Source organism: Oncorhynchus masou, chromosome 21 (assembly GCF_036934945.1).
Source record: "Oncorhynchus masou masou isolate Uvic2021 chromosome 21, UVic_Omas_1.1, whole genome shotgun sequence".
NCBI classification, from domain to species: domain Eukaryota; kingdom Metazoa; phylum Chordata; class Actinopteri; order Salmoniformes; family Salmonidae; genus Oncorhynchus; species Oncorhynchus masou.
In genome coordinates, this window is record NC_088232.1 from 26,178,641 (window position 1) to 26,186,970 (window position 8,330).

Sequence of the window (8,330 nt, forward strand, 5' to 3'; positions counted from 1 at the left end):
CTAATGGTGACGCCAGGCAAAGGCACTGAGATAGGGCTGTCTGGGAGACATCTACAGCAAATAAGAATTCATGATTATGGGTAATATGATGGAGAGACATACATGCAGAGGAGCTTCCACCGTCAAAACTATAGGAGGAATGACAGACACCTTTCTCTTTTTCTTTGTTTTTGTAAGTTTTGCTTAAGGGAATACATCTACATTTCAACGTTAGTGTTGTAACATTCAGAGACACTGCTGACATTTATATTTCAACAGGTTTATACATCTGACTGTGCATATGCAATGTTACTAATGCTAGTGACTTCTATGAGGTTTCTTTGCATCCATGAACATTAGTTCCTATGCGGTAGTTATTCAGATAAGCTCAAATTAAAAAACAGTAACACTTTGTGTCTCATAAAAAATACAAACCAGTATTTATCAATGATTCAAACAAGAACCCGTATTGTACACTGGATTTCCATGATTCCACACGACGACAGTATACTTATTGAGATCTGCATTACAGGCATCAGGCCACCAGAATATGTATTCCAGTCTGGATAATGTTATGTAATTCACTTTAATTGCTCCCCCCCCCCTATAAAGCATCTGTTTGGCTTGAGATTCACATTTATCCACAAAAGGGTTGAGTAAAGAAAATGCTTACTTTGTGTTTAAAAAAAATACTCCAGGCCTCTCTTGAATGACTAAAACTAGATCAAAATTATAATGGACCTATATGTTTTCAAATAACTGCCCTTTTCCTAGACCGCAAATTATTTTGACAAAAAAATCTGTGCAGCCCTCGGCTGAATTTTGAAATCCAAATGTGGCCCTCGATCTTAAGGAAGCGAGCAACTATTAGCTAACCTATTGTTAGTTTTAGCTGTATGCAAAAGTGAACAATGTTTTTTCCTCTCTGTGAGTAAAAAAACTGTTGATTTGACCCCGCCCTGGGTGGGATCCACTGAGCTTCCTAAACAAGGTAATGAAGGCGGTACCTTATGACATTGCATGCAAGGTGCCAAATCAGAATTCATTTTTCGATTTTAACAACTACAGCATTACTACATCCCCCTCCCTCCCACTCCTTGCATATAGACACTGTACTGGTCTGCACTACTGGAGTGGGGGCACAAATTCTATCTGGAAGGTTTTGCCACCCCGTAGAGCTGGACCTGATCTGCTTGCTAGTGGCGATGACACTAGTCAGACAACTTTACCAGGATGAGCTTAGACTCAAAATACACTGTCAAACTCTTCTCTAAAGCCTTATCTCTGATGAAGCACGCTAAATTGGTTGTGCTAGCAAACTACATGTAAAATAAGACTACCCTCACATATCTGAAATTACATGAATACTGATCATGAAAAAGCATGCAGTTACAGTGCCTTCAGAAAGTATTCATACCCCTTGACTTATTATTATTTATTTTGTTACAGCCTGAATTCTAAATGGATAAAAAAAAATTGATCTACACGCAACACCCCATAATGAAAACATTTTTTTGATATTTTGGAAAATGTATTGAAAAATAAATAAAGATATTTCTCATTTAAATAATTATTCACACCCCTGAGTCAATACTTTGTAGAAGCACCTTTGGCAGCAATTACAACTGTGAGTCTGGCTGGGTAAGTGCCATGTCCATCGTAAGGAAGAGACCAAGGCACAGCATGGTAAGCGTACATTCTTAATTTATTAAACGAATGAGCACTAAAACAAAATAACAAACAACCGAATGAAACGTGAAGCTATACACATGAGTGCTAACAGGCAACTACACATAGACAAGAACCCACAAATACCCTAGGGAAAATGGCAACCTAAATATGATGCCCAAACAGAGACAGCGATAAACAGCTGCCTCTGATTGGGAACCAATTCAGGCCACCATAGACCAACATATACCTAGACATACCAAAACCCCTAGATATACAAAAAAAACTAGACAAAACAAAAACAAGCATATCCACCCTCGTCACACCCTGACCTGAACAAAATAGTAAAGAAAACATAGATAACTAAGGTCAGGGCGTGACAGGTAATTCTCTAAGAGCTGTCCACACCTGGATTGTGCAACATTTGCTCATTATTCTTTAAAAAAATGGTTGTTGATCATTGCTGGACAATCTGTTTCAGGACTTGCCATAGACTTCCAAGTAGATTTATGTCAAAACTTTAACTCAGGAACATTCACTATCTTCTAGGTAACCAACTCCAGTGTAGTTTTGGCCTTGTTTTTAAGGTTTTTGTCCTGCTGAAAGGTGAATTCATCTCTCAGTGTCTGGTGGAAAGCAGACTGAACCAGGTTTTCCTCTAGGATTTTGCCTGTGCTTAGATCTATTCTGTTTATTTTTTTTATCCTGAAAAACTCCCCAGTCCTTAACGATTACAAGCATACCCATAACATGATGTAGCACACTGTGCGTAACTGGCTGCAGGGAAGTCAGGCGCAGGAGAGCAGAAATGGGTAACAACTGGAGCACTTTAATAATGCACAAAACAAGCTGTACCCAGAACAACAAAATATGGGTAAAATAACCCGTCGCAAAACCAGACATAAGTGCACATGCCTTTGCAACAAACAATTTCACACAAAGACATGGGGAGAACAGAGGGTTAAATACATGACAAGTAATGAGGGAATAGGAACCAGGTGTGTGGGAAAACAAGACAAAACAAATGGAAAATGAAAGGTGGATCAGCGATGGCTAGAAGGCCGGATTTGCCCAAAACATAACACTGTATTCCGAACAAAAAGTACATTTCTTTGACACATTATTTGCAGTTTTACTGGGCATGTTATTAAAAACAATTACAACAACAATACAGATAAACAATGAGCATATGCAGCGCAACATAGTACAAGCATCACTTAGCAAGCAGCAATCCGAGCAATAGCACAAAAAGCTACCAAACAAAATATGTGCATAAAAGCAACAGTGTTAACACACCTCAAAAGTTACAGACAACAGAACATGGAAAGCGGCAATACACTGCTAAGGATTATGTTCACAAGTCTGATTGTCCTTGAGCCATGCCTTTATGTTTTTTGAGGTGTTATAGGTGGTGCAGTTATACGTGTCTGATGGTAGTGTGTTCCAGACAAGGGAGGCTCTCACAGAGAAAGCAGTTTGACTCCAGGTGCTTTTCCTTGAGGGAAGTATACAGTCACCTCTCCTGGCAGAACTTGTGGATCTGCTGCCTCGTTTTTTAAAATGTTTGACAAAAGTACTAATTGGAGGGGAAGCCAGGCCATTTAGGATCTTGAATACAATACATTAGTTTGTGTATTGCGCAAGATTTTCCCCACTCAGGAGCTCATGCTTTCTGATGATGTGACGGTGATGATGGCTATTGGGCTTTCTACCAAGCACTGTGAGAACCTGTTAGTAGACAGACTGAATGGGTTTTAATGTTATACAGCAAGCTTGGGCCCAACTAGTCAAGCACTATGTTAAGTGGGGGAGTATCATAGCATGGAAGTACAGTTTTGCTGCCTCTGTAGTCAAACAATTTAGTATGTATCGAAAATTAGGTAGGTTACCTTTGTCACTTGCGTTTTGAAAGAGAGGTTGGAATCAGGTACTTAAAATAGGACACCACCTGTAGCTTCTCCCTTGACACATACTGTACACATCTGGCTCAGCAGCATCAGTTGCCTTCTTTGTGAAGAACATGCAGACTGTTTTCTTTCACATTGAGAGGCTAACATGAGTCACTGAGACTCTTTGTAACATGGAACATTGCAGTAGTGAGTTCTTGTGCAGCTTGTTGTTTTCTCTTTGCATGCACATATATCACCGTGTCATCTGCATACATTTGAACTTCAGACCCAGTACAGACAGAAGGCAGATCATTCATGTAAGACTGAACAGGAGGGGCTTCAGTATTAACCCTTGGGGCATGCCCACATCATAGCTGAGAGAGTGCGACATCTCATTGCTCACTCTGACACACTGGGTTCTGCCATCAAGGTATGATTTCATCCATCTCAAGGCATCGGGGGGAAAGTTGAACTTGGACAGTTTTGTGATGAGACATCATGATTGCTATATAAAAAAATAATAATCACACACTATTTTTTTTAACTCACAGTAATTTATTCGGTAAAACTCCAATAAAGGAGGCACAATGTTGCCCAAACCTTGGTGTTTTACCCAATAAATTGTTGACATTACTGGGAGGTTATATAAAGTGTATAAAGTGTGCAAATCTATTTATTTATTTGTATAGCTTCCAGTTATTTGTCATTAGTCAGCACCTCTACACTATGTAATTTTCTCTGCGTGTGCACCAGCTCATGCTTTTTATGAGAACCTCATGGTTACAGTGTCAAAGGCATTCCTTACGTCTAGAAACACAGCCCCAACAGCGACCCATTTGTGTCATGCCCTGATCTGTTTCACCTGTCTTGGTGATTGTCTCCACCCACCTTCAGGTGTCTCCTGTTTTCCCCATTAGTCCCTGGTGTATTTATCCCTGTGATTCCTGTCTCTCTGTGCCAGTTCATCTTGTTTTGCCAAGTCAACAAGTGTTTCACCTTGCTCTTATTTTTCCCTAGCCCTCCTGGTTTTGACCCTTGCCTGTCCTGACACTTAATCCGCTGGCCTGACCACTGTGCCTGTTCTGACCTTGAGCCTGCCTATCCCCTGGTACTGTTTGGACTCTGACCTGGTTTATGAACTCTGTCCCCGACCAGCCTTTTGCCTACGCTTTTGGTGTAATAAATATCGGAACTCAACCATCTGCCTCCTGTGTCTGCATTTGGGTCTCGCCTTGTGCCCTTATAATTTGTCCATCTTGGACTTCACATTTCTTCCCAAAGTAAGCCATTGGAAGTTTTTAGCTCTGAAGCCATACTGCATGGAGTGCAATGTGAAGAGAATGTTGTCTAGCAGGGCAATCAGTTGCTCTGCTAAAAAAAATCAGCAATGTTTGACACCACAGGTAGTAATACTAATGGACCTGTCATTACTCACGTCAGCAGGGTAACCTGATTTAAAGATCGGTATTATTATGGCTGACTTCCAGACCTTTAGAAAAACACCCTGATCAATAGATGTGTTGGTGACCTTAGTTATGGGGCCAGTGAGTGACTCTGTATAGTTTTTAAGAAAGGTAAAGTCCAGCCCAAACACATCCTTGGCTTTATAGTTCTTTAGTGAGCTAATCATGTTCACCTCTGAAACCTCAAACCTCCCTTATGGTGAAGACAGTTTGAGTGTCGTTCACTGGCGCTGAGCCCAAGAACCCAGTGGAGGGGTTCTGTGTCAGTACCTTGAAAGAGTCAACAAACCAGAAATTTAAGGCTGTTGCTATTTCGATTGCATCCTGTGTGTGTTAGACTGTCATTCATATTTATTTATTTTCACTCTGGCAATTCGATCAGTATTGTGGAGTAATTCCAATGTTGTTGATCCATCCTCAGCTTTTCTCCCATCATAGCCATTAAACTATGCAACTGTTTTAAAGTTGGCCTCATGGTGAAATCCCTGAGCAGCTTCCTTCCTTTCTGGCAACTGAGTTAGGAAGGATGCCTGTATATTGTATAGTGTCTGGGTGTTTTGGTACACCATCCAGTGTAATCAATAACTTTGCCATTCTCAAAGGGATACTGAATGACTTTTTTTTTACTTTTACCCATCTACCAATAGGTGCCATCTTTGGTCATAGTGATTGAATCTGTGTTTGAAATTCACTGCTTGGCTAAGGGACCTTACAGATAATTTTACGTGTGTGGTACAGAGATGAGGTAGTCATAAAATATCATGTAAAACACTATTATTGAGTCCAGCAAAATACTCCTGAACTTATTTAGGCTTGCTATAATAAAGGGGTTGAATATCTATTGACTGCAGACATTTTAGCTTATTTGTAATTAGTTTGTAAAAATGTCTGAACGTAAATCTCAATTGAATCCATTTTTAATTCAGACTGTAACACAACAAAATGTGGAAAATGTCAAGGGGTGTGAGTACTTTATGAAGGTACTGTACTTGTATAACGAATGATCGAGCTAAATATGCACAATTCTTTTGCATGGAAAAATTGGAAGTTAGTTGTTCTGGCTGTGTTTTTTAAGAGGTGATCATAATACAACTAAATAATTTTAACATTTCTTAAAGGCCCAGTGCAGTCAGTATTTCCACACTATGAGGTTGGAATAATACTATGAAATTGTGAAAACTATGATTTATTTAAGAGCTGTTTGAAAATAATGCCTGTTTTGGCCTGCCTGGTGAGTAGGGCTGGGATGATACCAGTATTGCAATATTATGGCAAAAATTAAAACACGAAGCAGATCGTGGAATTCTTTGGTCCTTTAAAAGCCTGCTATATATAACATATTGTATATTTTAGCTTGGGAAATAAATAAATGTGACAACATGTTTGTTTCTAACATTAGGGCTGTTTTCCTAAAGAAGTTAAAACCGCTTTGTGCTTTGTTTCCTAACCACGATACTAATGAGTATTGCAATACCGTGCTTCTACACCTGTATTGCTTGCTGTTTGGGGTTTTAGGCTGGGTTTCTGTACAGCACTTTGAGATATCAGCTGATGTACGAAGGGCTATATAAATACATTTGATTTGATTTGGTATCATCCCAGCCCTACTGGTGACATAAACAGGTGATGAATTAGTTAATAGACCAAGAAGAAAGAGTTCCAAAACTCTCTGCCAACAACTGCTAGTTTTCCCCTCCCCACTCAAACAACTCCCAGACAGTCTTAGCAAAATTCTTGCTTGAGAAACTGCTCTTTGCTTTTTTCTTTTTGACCATTTTAGTTGAAAATGATTTCAGTAAGGTACTTAATTGTTACCCAGAAATGATTTGATATTGAGATAAAACCAGCTGCAGTTGTCAACGGTTTTAGTGATGCTGGGGCTCTCCCTTACCCCCTGAAGGCAAATCGAATGTTCGGTAAATCATACACTCTCATTGTGTAGCCTACTCCAAGTAGGCCTAGAGTAGACTAATAAAACTGCTTGGAATCAGTGGACTGATACAAGGTACACTGTTCTGAGATCATAATTAGAGTAGATTAATATGATAATGGCCTGCCCTGTTCTTCGTTCACAATTACATAATAATGCATCAATCGCTTCCCTTCGCTCATCATCTCCCCCATTCTTCCCCACCATACTATATTTAATTTATTTAATCTGTTATATGTGTGGAATTAATCTAGGTGTAGTTTAGATTCAGTTTTTAGGCAATTCTCATTGGGGTGACTATCAAGTGGGCACAGTACCTTTAACTATCTGGAGAAGAAGTTGAGCAGGCCCTACTGTCGGGAGTATTTATTTAAAGAAATTAGACGCCCTCATTTAAACTGGTTATAACTCCAGTTCTGTTTGTGAAAATATGATTCTAACAACAACAGTGTGTTTTATATAGGAAGGTGTAACGGCGTTCTTCGTTTGTCGCAAGAAAGTCGGACCGAAATGCAGCGTGTTGGTTACTCATGTTTTTTAATGAAACAAATAACGGAACTATACATGAAATAACTAATAAATACAAAACAACAAAACGGAACGTGAAACCTATTACAGCCTATCTGGTGAACACTACACAGAGACAGGAACAATCACCCACGAAATACAAAGTGAAACCCAGGCTACCTAAATACGGTTCCCAATCAGAGACAACGAGAATCACCTGACTGATTGAGAACCGCCTCAGGCAGCCAAACCTATGCAACACCCCTACTCAGCCGCAATCCCAATAACTAAAAAAACCCACTACGAAATACAACAACATAAACCCATGTCACACCCTGGCCTGACCAACTAATTAACGAAAACACAAAATACTAAGACCAAGGCGTGACAGAATGTCATAAAAACTTATTTCAAAAGAACAGAAAAGCATGTTTTGAGTTTTATGTGTCTGCGCTTAGTAGCCAAGGCTATGGCTGCACCATGACAATGAAATCAACGTATTAATTTAGCAGACATCACCGGCCCTGCCCTAAAGTGAACACACATATATTTTACAGTAATGTAATATAACAGAACAAAATTGATAGGATATTTTTCCCAAATGGCTATTGTTGAATGTCAACAGTAGCCTATTCATATGAGGAATGCATGGAACCAAGGTCATTCTCGGAAAAAGTCATATTTTGAAAGATACCATCCTGGTGGTCATCAGTCTCTTCATTCTCTATTTTGACAATTGAGAATATTGTCACACGTCAGACTATTGTCAATTTAATATTGTCTTTAGGCCACATCTATCATTATCTATGTTGTATTATTATTATTATTATTATTATTATTATTATTATGTGTTTGAAATTAATTTCAAATGAGTTTAGGTGTAGTTTGGACGGA